Below are 12,324 nucleotides of genomic sequence, written 5' to 3'. Positions count from 1 at the left end.
GTTAGTATGCAATATTTTTATCCAAGGCCAGGACAAGAGTAGCTGTAGATTTACAGCTACTGGATATACGATACGATACGATACGGTACGATACGATACGATATGATACGATACGATATACCTACATATTCCTTGTTCTCAGAAAAAACTAATCTGTGTTAGTACTGAAGGTGAGTGAACACTAGGGGGCTTCATTGCTACATAAATGGAGTATCAGTGTAAACTTGCTTAGCGTGCATGTTGCTGGATTTTGTACTTAACCATAAGTATAAAAGTGCAAGAGGTTTAAAAAAATGTGAAAAGGTTTAATGAAATGAATCATTTGAAAATCCTAATCCTATCCTAAACAGACATACTTTGGTTACAGATATTTCTCAGATATTTTGTGCAGCGTATTAAGTGTTTTTCTTGTCCTAGAACAAGCTCGTCTGGTACTCTCAAATTTGGCCAAATAGTACACCAACGCTGTTGTCGTTTGAGCTTCTGTGATATATCCAGCTACAATAAAAAGAAAATACTGGAACTTTTTTTTTTGCAGATTCCTAATAATTCTAATAATCCTAATAGTTCTAATCTTGATCTGAGGCACAAGTAATGGCAAACACAATTTGACTAAACAGTAATAGTTTTCACAGGGCTGTCAAGTGTCACTCATTGAGAGTGACAGTCACGCATTTTGGGCTTTTCTCCCGCTCTCCCGCCACACATCGTATTTCTCACGCGTAAAAACTTTTTGACTATTTATCATATATTTAATAAGCCGCAGCGCCCAAAATGTATCAGTCCGCATCGCTGTCTCTATGGAACCGAATCTATGGCAGGAATCAAGCTCGTCTCCTCTGGAGTTCTTAGTCGAGCCTGACACTTATCAGCCAATCAAAAAAAGAGGCTACACAATAGCCAATCAGAAAATAGCACTATTGTATATGGGTATGATTTAAGGCAACAACCAATGGAAAAAAATATATATATTCATTAGAGAGGGTACCTCCCATGAAACAGCTTGTCTCTGGACAGGACATTGTCCTCATCATCAAATTATTTTTTTTTTATTTGTATTTTTATTTATTTATTTATTTATTTATTTATTTATTTATTTATTTATTTATTTGGGGGGGGGGTATGGGAGATGTCACGCTTGCCTTTGTCAAGCATGATCATTCACAATACTGGCTGGAAAAAGGTGGACCTCTGTATTAACAACTTCTCCAAGCTAATTAGAGTCAGGTGTTTTAATTAGGGAGATGAGCTCGGAAGTGTGGGTCGTGCAGGTGCTTTGCCCTTTAAATAAAGACACACAAATCTGGTTACTGAGAAATCTGTTCTTCTCAAGACTCGCGCCTCGAGCTCATGACCTTTCACAGGACCGAAGAAGACACATTGTAGATAAGATACACGAGTCAAATGAAGGACATTCAGGATTGTTTACTACTTACTCTACTTGTAGTGAGTTTCCTGCAAAGATCACACCAACTCGAACATGCAATCCTGAAAGTCTTCAACCCTTAATGTCTTTGTTCATGGATACACTATCTGAAAGACACTGAACAAGATTTCTGTTAATGGAAGAACACCACAAAGGCTAAAAAAAAATGGAACTGTGTGTTCCATAATGCTTCTGAGAAAATGTTTTCTGGACAAATCAGAAAAAAGTTGAAGCAGAATGAGGCATGTTTGAAGGAATAAAGGTATTGCGAATGAAAACTGAAGCTTTATCCCAAATGGAAAAAGCATGGTGAAGGGTGTATCATGATTTGGTGCTTCCTCATGGCCTGGATACTAGAGGATACCTCACGGATCCACTTAGATCCGAAAACCCGAGGTCCGACCGGAGACATGAGCGGGTTCGTGTCTAAAAGTTTCATGTCTGCCTCGGACACGGGTCTCGGGTAATTTAAAATGAATGTGTTTTTAGCGAACGGACCCGAGAAGACCCGAACTACTGTATCTCGTGTGTGTGCGAGTCCTTTTTCAACCTCTCCTCTTTTTGCCAAGACCGCTTGTGACATGTGGCTGGCGACGTGTGGCTGGCGGTAAGCAAATTTTCGTTGAAACAGACCTGTCGATCAATTTTGAATCCAATCTGTAGCGGTTACACTAAAGTAACATTCGGGTCCAGTCGGGTAAAAAAAAATTGCTGTCGGGTCGGACTCGGGTCTAATTTTTTTCGGGTTTGTCTCGGGTCGGGTCTTTCTTTAAAATTTATATATATATATGCATGACGGGTTCGGGTAAAAAGTGATTCGGGTCCCTTCGGGTCGGGTAAATTTTTTTAGACCCGAGAAGACTCTACTGGATACCTTGTGATCATTGATGGAGCATTGAATACAAAATTGTACCAAGATGTTTTTTTTAACAGAACCATACGACATGAAGCTTATAAGAGTTGCAGTGATGCAACAAGACAATGACCAAAAGCTCAGAAGTAAAAGAACTCAAGAATGGATGAAAAGATGATATGATTATTTGTATGAATCCTGATGAACCCAGTGATGTTATGTCTCGACATGAAGAGGAATATGGTCCTTCTCAGGTCCTTCTCATCATTGTGCCAGTCTTACGAGCAGCTACATGAAATGTCCGGTGTAGGCTGTTGTGATTATGAACGGATCTACAAGTTACTAAATTCAAGAGTTCACTTGAAGTGAGAAGAGTTCTCACTATAAATGGTTACTCTATAAAAACTTGACAAGTCAGTGCATGGAATGACATTGTCTCTGCCTCCCACTATGAGGCTGATGGATCAGACTTTAGGAATCTGATCAGAGAATTGAGTTCCTGAAGATCATAAGAAGATCTTTTTTTTTTTTTTTCTTCAGATACTGTACTTACACATGTGATACTGTGATGTCGACATTCAAGGTCTCTGAAAGAACGACACTGTTATACAAGTTATAGATTGGAAGTAAATTATTAATGAAAAATAAATCATTAAATCATTAAAATGTCTATAATATCCTCATGGACCTCCATTACAACAGAGGGAACATTCTCACATACAGTAATTATGTGTGTGGAGGAAGGCGTGAGATTACAAGACCCACGTAATAGGAGAAGAGTGTCTTAAAAATGAATCAGTGGTTTTGCAAATATTAAAAACAGACCTCACAGGACAGATAAAACCACTGAAACGTCCAAACCTTCAGTTTACATCAGCAAAGCCAGATTTTCAATCCTTTCTTCATTGACATTGGAGGAAGATGAATGACTTCTGTAACTTGGATTGAAGCGACATACTCTCTCACACACTCGACCCCAACACTGGAAGTGTAATCACGTGAGGAACGACTGTGTGTTACGCTGCATACGTATCTATACCACGGTAATGTTGAAGTCTGGAATCTGATGGAACAGAAGGTGTTGATTCATTTCCTGTAACAGTCCCAGGTTTAAATTAACGTTAAAAGATAAAGATTGAGAGGTTGGTGACGGTGTTTCGTAACAGTCAGAGATAAAGTTGTTGTTGTTCCTATGGATGAAATTGGAGAAAGGAAAATTCATACTTATTCTCTAATCCTAGTGACATCATTCATGTTATCATTTGTTATAGCAGCTATATAATCATTTACTCATTCATTCACACACTTATTCATTAACTGTTTCACTCATTCACTGATTCCCTCATTCATTCACCGAATGTTTCACTCAGTTACTCATTCATTCATTCATTCATTCATTCATTCATTCATTCATTCATTGTTTCACTCATTTACTGTTTACTCACTCATTCACTGTTTCACTCAGTCACTGAATCCCTTATCCATTCACCCACTGTTTCACTTATTCACTGTTTCATTCATTCATTCATTCATTCACATTTTCACTAATTCACTGATTCCCTCATTCATTCACCAAATGTTTCACTCAGTTACTGATTAATTAATTCATTCATTCACTGTTTCACATTTTTAGTGTTTCACTCACTCACTGTTTAGTCATTCATTCACTGTTTCATTGTTTCAGTCATTCACTGTTTCACTCAGTCACTGAAACCCTTATCCATTCACCCACTGTTTCACTTATTCACTGTTTCATTCATTCATTCATTCATTCACATTTTCACTAATTCACTGATTCCCTCATTCATTCACCAAATGTTTCACTCAGTTACTGATTAATTAATTCATTCATTCACTGTTTCACATTTTTAGTGTTTCACTCACTCACTGTTTAGTCATTCATTCACTGTTTCATTGTTTCAGTCATTCACTGTTTCACTCAGTCACTGAAACCCTTATCCATTCACCAACTGTTTCACTTATTCACTGTTTCATTCATTCATTCATTCATTCACATTTTCACTAATTCACTGATTCCCTCATTCATTCACCAAATGTTTCACTCAGTTACTGATTAATTAATTCATTCATTCACTGTTTCACATTTTTAGTGTTTCACTCACTCACTGTTTAGTCATTCATTCACTGTTTCATTGTTTCAGTCATTCACTGTTTCACTCAGTCACTGAAACCCTTATCCATTCACCAACTGTTTCACTTATTCACTGTTTCATTCATTCATTCATTCATTCATTCATTCACTTTTTCACTAATTCACTGATTCCCTCATTCATTCACCAAATGTTTCACTCAGTTGCTGATTAATTAATTCATTCATTCACTGTTTCACATTTTTAGTGTTTCAATCACTCACTGTTTATTCATTCATTCACTGTTTCATTGTTTCAGTCATTCACTGTTTCACTCAGTCACTGAAACCCTTATCCATTCACCCACTGTTTCACTTATTCACTGTTTCATTCATTCATTCATTCATTCATTCATTCACTTTTTCACTAATTCACTGATTCCCTCATTCATTCACTGAATGGTTCACTCAGTTACTGTTTATTACATTAATTAATTCATTCATTCAGTCAGTCAATTATTCACTGTTTCATTGTTTGTCATTCACTGTTTCACTCAGTCTCTGAATCCCTCATCTATTTACCCACTGTTTCATTCATTCATTCATTCATTCATTCATTCATTCATTCATTTATTCATTCAATCAATCAATCGCTGTTTCACTCACTCACCCATCCACTTACTCACTGTTTCTCTGGCAAACATAAATAATAGAATAAAAGACAATAACACAAATCACCATACTGAGAAAGTAAAGTGAATTAATTTCATATAACAAAATCAATATCATTTAATATAACGCCCTGAAGGGACAACTTTACGTCTGACCGTTACAAACACTGACCAAAAACGTTAAACACATCGTCACTGAATCGACATTTATGTTTCTCTAACTATTTTTACTGTAAAATAAATTGTGCTGAAGTCTTTATCATCTATATCATTATGCACACATGAGAACATTAATAAAGCCTCATAGATCTTTAGTACTTATATATTTGTTTAACTTACAGAAACGATCCTGTGATGATTTATAAGCACTTATTAACATACGTTATGGCATATTGACATTTTTTAATGCATTATCAAAATGTTCCATTTTCTCCATTTCAATCCGGAGTAAACGTTTCCTGCAGCTGTTCATGCATTCATTAATCATTGTTTGGGGCATGTATTGAAAACGTTCTTGCAGCACGAGGAAGCCGATTGATGTATTTTTTTCCTCTCATTTTCTTCCTTATTGAATGCGTTTCTTTCCTTTCGGTGTTTCTTATGTTAAAGATTGTGTTCTCTCCCAAAATATACAAACACACACCTTGCACAAAATGCAGTCTGTTGCATTAACATCCCCACGACAGGCTTCAGTAGATGGAAGGATTATTCATAATGAAAATCTGTAAAACTCTGAATAACATGAGAAATAAAAGCCTATCACTCATAGGAAGCAGCATGCAGAACAATTTGCTATCTTCCTTATACAAAATGTCATTTTTCTCAAGACATTTCTCTGACATTTTCCCAAACAGAAGCTCAGTAAATATGAACGTGTAGCTATCAGTAAAGACAAGAAGAAAAAAAAAGTCATGATCCAGTTATGCTTCAACCAGCGTCCACCCATATGTTTACTGTTGAACTTACGCTTCTGCCAAGAAGAATGAGCAAAAATATCTGGATCCAGATGTGCAAAGCAGATTGAGAAGAAACCCAGCTGTGACTGCAGCCAAAGGAGATTATAGCAAGGAACGCTCACTCACTGTTTCACTCATTCACTTACTCACTGTTTCACTCATTCACTCACTCACTGTTTCACTCATTCACTTACTCACTGTTTCACTCATTCACTCACTCACTGTTTCACTCACTCACTCACTGTTTCACTCACTCACTGTTTCACTCATTCACTTACTCACTGTTTCACTAATTCACTCTGTCACTCATTCACTGTTTCACTCATTCATTCACTTAGTGTTTCACTCACTCACTCACTTACTCACTCACTCACTCTTTCACTCATTCACTCACTCAATGTTTCACTCATTCACCCACTCACTGTTTCACTCACTCACTGTTTCACTCATTCACTCACTCACTGTTTCACTCACTCACTGTTTCACTCATTCACTCACTCACTGTTTCACTCATTCACTCACTCACTGTTTCACTCACTCACTCACTGTTTCACTCACTCACTGTTTCACTCATTCACTCACTCACTGTTTCACTCATTCACTCACTCACTGTTTCACTCACTCAATGTTTCACTCATTCACTCACTCACTGTTTCACTCACTCACTGTTTCACTCAATCACTGCCTCACTGTTTCACTAATTCACTCTGTCACTCATTCACTGTTTCACTCATTCATTCACTTAGTGTTTCACTCACTCACTCACTTACTCACTCACTCACTCTTTCACTCATTCACTCACTCACTGTTTCACTCATTCACTCACTCACTGTTTCACTCATTCACTCACTGTTTCACTCACTCACTCACTCACTCACTGTTTCACTCACTAACTCTTTCACTCATTCACTCACTCACTGTTTCACTCACCCACTGTTTCACTCATTCACTCCGTCACTCGCTCACAGTTTCACTCATTCACTCACTCACAGTTTCACTCATTTCTCTCTCACTCTGTCACTCACTCACTGTTTCACTCATTCACTCTGTCACTCATTCACTGTTTCACTCATTCACTCTGTCACTCATTCACTGTTTCACTCATTCACTCTCTCACTGTTTCACTCATTCACTTACTCACTCTTTCACTCATTCACTTACTCACCATTTCACTCATTCACTCTGTCACTCACTCACTCACTAACTCACTCTTTCACTCATTTACTCACTCATTGTTTCACTCATTCACTCTGTCACTCACTCACTCACTCACTAACTCTTTCACTCATTCACTCACTCACTGTTTCACTCATTCACTCTTTCACTCACTCACTCAATCACTGACTGTTTCACTCATTCACTCACTCATTGTTTCACTCGTTCACTCACTCATTGTTTCACTCATTAAATCTGTCACTCACTAACTCTTTCACTCATTCACTCACTCACTGTTTCACCCATTCACTCCGTCACTCACTCAGTGTTTCACTCACTCACAGTTTCACTCATTTCTCTCTCACCGATTCACTCATTCACTGTTACACTCACTCACTCACTCACTCACTCACTCACTCACTCACTCACTCACTCACTCCCTGTTTCACTTTCACTGAACACCTGAATTTGTTTGTAGCGGTGATCCTAAACATTTGGCTGTATAGAGTATGCTCATAAATTTGGATAGTTTTGATAGATCTTACCATCAGAATAAATAGCTTGTGTCTTCTTGGCAGTTGCTGTCCCTGGATCCTGAACAGTGTTCTGCAGATTATCTCTCAGACCCTGAACAACATTCCTCGGTCTTCGACAAATCAGCATCGAGAACCGAAATAATCGAGTCTTTATATGACCGAAGGAGTGAAATAAAGCACGTTTTCTATTGAAGCCACCAGTGCTGGTGTTTTTCTGTGACACCACTGAGAAAATCTCTACAGCAACATAACACCTCAGAAAAATTGAATTTAAATAGGAACCCCTGCTCGTTCATGTGATTATCCGTGTGACTGCAGCGCACCGCATGAACTCATGCAGAGATGCCTCAAGAGCTTTACTTCACACCAAACATCAGAAAGAGGAGAAAATATCTGATCTCTGGGATTTTGTTCTGCAGGTAGAAATAAATAAACAAACAAATAGATAGATAGATAGATAGATAGATAGATAGATAGATAGATAGATAGATAGATAGATAGATAGATAGATAGATAGATAGATAGATAGATAAATAAAAATAAATAAAACTTTATTTTACCCCTAAATAGCAAAACAAAATAAAATCAGATATGTAAGCAAACAAACGTCATATGAAGAAATAGGTGAAAAAAGCAATAAAATAAACAAACAAAAATCTTGAGACAAAAACAAAATGAAAACTCCTGGCTTCACGACCGTCGTTGTTACAGGTTTAAAGTTTTGTTCGTTTTTTTCCGTAGCTCAGCGTGTCCCACGACGACGGAAAGCACATAACCGTTTGAATCTGTTTGAAACAGAAGGACTCTGGTGTGTGATGCCGCGTGCACGATGCTGAATTAGAGAGGAATTAGAAGCTTTATGTTAGCTACGTTCTGAGCTTTGTACAGTAGCCCTGCTGCTGATACTAACACGTATTAGCTGATTGGTTAGTTTTTGGAATGAGGCCAGATGGATACTTTAGTGACTGCAAAACACTGATAGCAGGATGATGGAGGGATATTATTTATCAGAATTGTATTAGAGATCTGCTGATACACTGACATCCAGCATGATGAGCTGGTGGAGGAGGAAATCATCAATGATGATGATGATGATGATGATGACCAAGATGGGAAGGATTTCTCCGAGACCCCCTGGTGAAGGGCAGGTGTCCTTTGATCTGGCTTGTTTGCATCGCAGACCAGATGAGAAAAGACAAGAGCGGGACGGTGAACTAATTATGCGTCATTAGCTCATCTCCTGCTTCCTGAGGGCGCACTGGCTCTTCTGTCCCTCCTTATTAACATCGCTAATAGAGCTGTCGACATGATACACACTCCTCACTGAAATGCTAAACACCACCGAAGCGACTCTGAACGGATCGCACACTGTGAGGACGGTGGACTAATGATAGTGCGTGTAAATTTTTTAAAAAATAAATAAATAAAAAGAAGGACTTGTGGCTGAGTGAGGTGGGAGGTCTGACTCATTCTCTTCCCTCTTCTTTGCTCACTAATTTATTTAAAGCGCTGCATGACTCTGTGCGTGTGTGTGTGTGTGTGTGTGTGTGTGTGTGTGTGTGTGTCTGCATGTGCATGTGTATGTGTGTGATAAAGTTTGTTCAAGCATATTAACTCAAAGTGAATGAAATCAGAAGCTATTAAGCATCTCATAGTCAAGACTTAAGGTATGAAATACTATCCACTCTACCCCTCATAATACAGTACAGACCAAAAGTTGGGACACACCACCTTTTCAACAGGCTTCGGTATGAATCTACAATTTTCATAGTCATGAAAATAAAGAAAACTCTTTGAATGAGAAGGTGTGTCCAAACTTTTGGTCCGAAGGCATCAAAACTCTGAATTAACATGTGTGGAATTATATGTGTACATAACAAAAAAGTGTGAAACGACTGAAAATATGTCATATTCTAGGTTCTTCAAAGTCGCCACCTTTTGCTCTGATTACTGCTTTGCACACTCTTGGCATTCTCTCGATGAGCTTCAAGAGGTCGTCACCTGAAATGGTCTTCCAACAGTCTTGAAGGAGTTCCCAGAGATGCTTAGCACTTGTTGGGCCTTTTGCCTTCACTCTGTGTTCCAGCTCACCCCAAACCATCTTGATCGGGTTCAGGTCCCGTGACTGTGGAGGGCAGGTCATCTGGTGCAGCACCCCATCACTCTCCTTCATGGTCAAATAGCCCTTACACAGCCTGGAGGTGTGTTTGGGGTCATTGTCCTGTTGAAAAGGTGGTGTGTCCAAACTTTTGGAAGGTGTGTCCAAACTTTTGGTCTGTACTGTACATATACCAAAAATATGCCCGATACCAAACAAGGTCATACCCTTCCTTTGTAGTGCACTAAATGTTTAAAAAGGAGTCATTTGGGCTTCAGCCTTTTAAACCCCATAAAAACACACTACATCATTAATGATGTCTTTAACATACAGTATATAGCACATTATACAGAGAAGTGCAAAACAAAACATCCAAAAACAAAATAACAACATAGATTTGTTCTAGGAATTGTTATATTGTTCTTGATTTATTGGATTATGGCTGTGGGATTTGTTATTTTGTTTTCTGAAAGCTGATTCTGATTTTCTATTTTGTTTTCTTATTTCTTATTTTGTTTTCTTATTTCTTATTTTGTTTTTGTATTTATTATTTAGTTTTTGTTATTTAGTTTTTTATTCATTATTTTGTTTTCTTACTTTCTATTTTGAATTTTGGATTTGTTATTTTGATTTTGCTATTTTGTTTTCTAATTTGTTATTTTGTTTTCTTACTTGTTTTTTTGTTTGTTTTCTATTTATTTTGTTTTCTTACTTGTTTTTTTGTTTGTTTTCTTATTTATTTTGTTTTTGGATTTGTTATTTTTTATTCGGATTTGTTATTTTGTTTTCTTTTTGTTATTTTGTTTTTGGATTTGTTATTTTGATTCTTATTTATTATTTTATTTTTTTGATTTGTTATTTTGTTTCCTTATTTGTTGTTTTGTTTTTAGATTTATTCTTTTGTTTTTGTTATTTTGTTTCTAGATTCTTTATTTTGTTTTCTTATTTGTTATTTTATTTTGCACTTCCCAGCCACCTCTTAATCAGTAAATAAAGCCACTAAATGAAATACACTAAGGCCCTGTTCACACTGCAGGTAAAAGTGGCACAAATCCGATTTTTTTGGGGGTCAAGTGACCAGGTCAGACTTCTTCAGGAGTAGTGTGAACACTCAAATCTGGCCCAGATCTGATTTTTTCCAATGTGGCCGCAGTGTGAACAGCCGAGGCGGATTTGATGTGACTTTTACGTCAAACTACATCGACATTCGTGACAATTATGCGCAACAGCGCAAAATTTTTAGCGCAACGGCGTGCTGCGTGTGACGTCATCGTTATTGTTCGATTGCGCGTACGGGTCAGTTCGAAACCGCAAACTGTTCACACTGGTATCTGATATAGGTCACATTTTAAAAGGTAATGTGAACAGCCAAACAAAAAAATCAGATCTGAGCAAAATATCCGGATTGAGCATTAAGACTTGCAGTGTGAACGTGGCCTATGAAACACTGGCATCTACACCCTTTGTAGTGCACTAAATGTCACAATTGGAAGCCATTTGGTGTTCACTATATAGGACATGAAATAATGTCTGTTATGTAGCGCAGGATAGAGTACAGTACAGCTAATATAGAGATATTTGGAATTCAGCTCCATTACTCCATTAATCTATATAGTGTGTAGTGTACAGGATAAGTGAACAAGACAATTCTAGACGTCTTGCCATTTAGGACTTGCTCTGTAATCAGTGTACAGGCTTAAAAAGATGGAATATATAAATAAAAATCTAATAATAAATTTAAGGTATTATTCATAGCACCCCTTTGGTCTCTTTCCTTTCTTTCACTCTAACACACGCAGACTGATTTAATGGATTTCAAAATGGTCCAGCAGCTTTTAGCCCCCCACACACACACACACACACAGACACACACAGACACACACACACACAAACAGACACACACACAGAGACACAGACACACACACAGACACACACACAGACACACACAAACAGACACACACAAACAAACACACACACACACAAACAGACACACACACAAAGACACAGACACACACACAGACACACACAAACAGACACACACACAGAGACACAGACACACACACAGACACACACAAACAGACACACACACACACAGAGACACAGACACACACACAAACAGACACACACAAACAGACACACACAGACACACACAAACAGACACACACACAGAGACACACACACACAAACACACACACAAACACACACACAAACAGACACACACAAACACCCACCCAGACACCCACCCAGACACACACACACACACACACACACACACACACACACACACACACACACATACACATACACAAAACCCTGATGTCTACCTTTTAACTACCTTTCATCTCCTACAGTAAAAATCTCGAATAAAATACCATCTTTTTTCTGATGCTAAGGTCTCTAATAGAGAGCCATTTATCATCCGGTGTCCTACTTTCTATATGAGAGGATGAAAAAAGTGTATACTGTGTATGAGTTTCATAATATTTGCACGAATTTGCTATGATGTAACAGACTTTTACCTCATTAAACTATACATTCAG

The sequence above is a fragment of the Tachysurus fulvidraco genome, chromosome 9, assembly GCF_022655615.1.
Source record: "Tachysurus fulvidraco isolate hzauxx_2018 chromosome 9, HZAU_PFXX_2.0, whole genome shotgun sequence".
NCBI classification, from domain to species: Eukaryota; Metazoa; Chordata; class Actinopteri; order Siluriformes; family Bagridae; genus Tachysurus; species Tachysurus fulvidraco.
The sequence above is the reverse complement of the archived record's forward strand: the minus strand, read 5'-3'. Positions refer to the sequence as shown.